At 35.5% G+C, this 217-nt stretch overlaps 1 pseudogene; it reads right to left on the bottom strand.

Annotated features, from left to right (window-relative positions):
* Window positions 1-142: 142 nt before the first annotated feature.
* Window positions 143-217, bottom strand: LOC115069024 (annotated as a pseudogene; the record flags this gene model as incomplete).

The following is a 217-nucleotide window of genomic DNA, read 5'->3' as shown; positions in this document are numbered from 1 at the left end:
AAGAGAATTCTGGTCCTCAAAACGATTTATCATGTGAACTATTACTAGTCTCAGACCATCCATCTTGCTAATTTTGTATGACCGTCACTAATATTTAAATTTCTTTCTTTCTTTCTTTCTTTCTTTTTTTTTTTTTCTTGTTCAGGAGAGAGCGAGAACACAGTCCCCCACTACCACAAATTATTCAGACAAGTTTCCCGCATTTGGGGAAATCGTA

Source organism: Nannospalax galili, unplaced genomic scaffold (assembly GCF_000622305.1).
Source record: "Nannospalax galili isolate Female #2095 unplaced genomic scaffold, S.galili_v1.0 C45755805, whole genome shotgun sequence".
Taxonomy (NCBI): domain Eukaryota; kingdom Metazoa; phylum Chordata; class Mammalia; order Rodentia; family Spalacidae; genus Nannospalax; species Nannospalax galili.
This window is presented reverse-complemented; position numbering and strand designations above follow the sequence as displayed.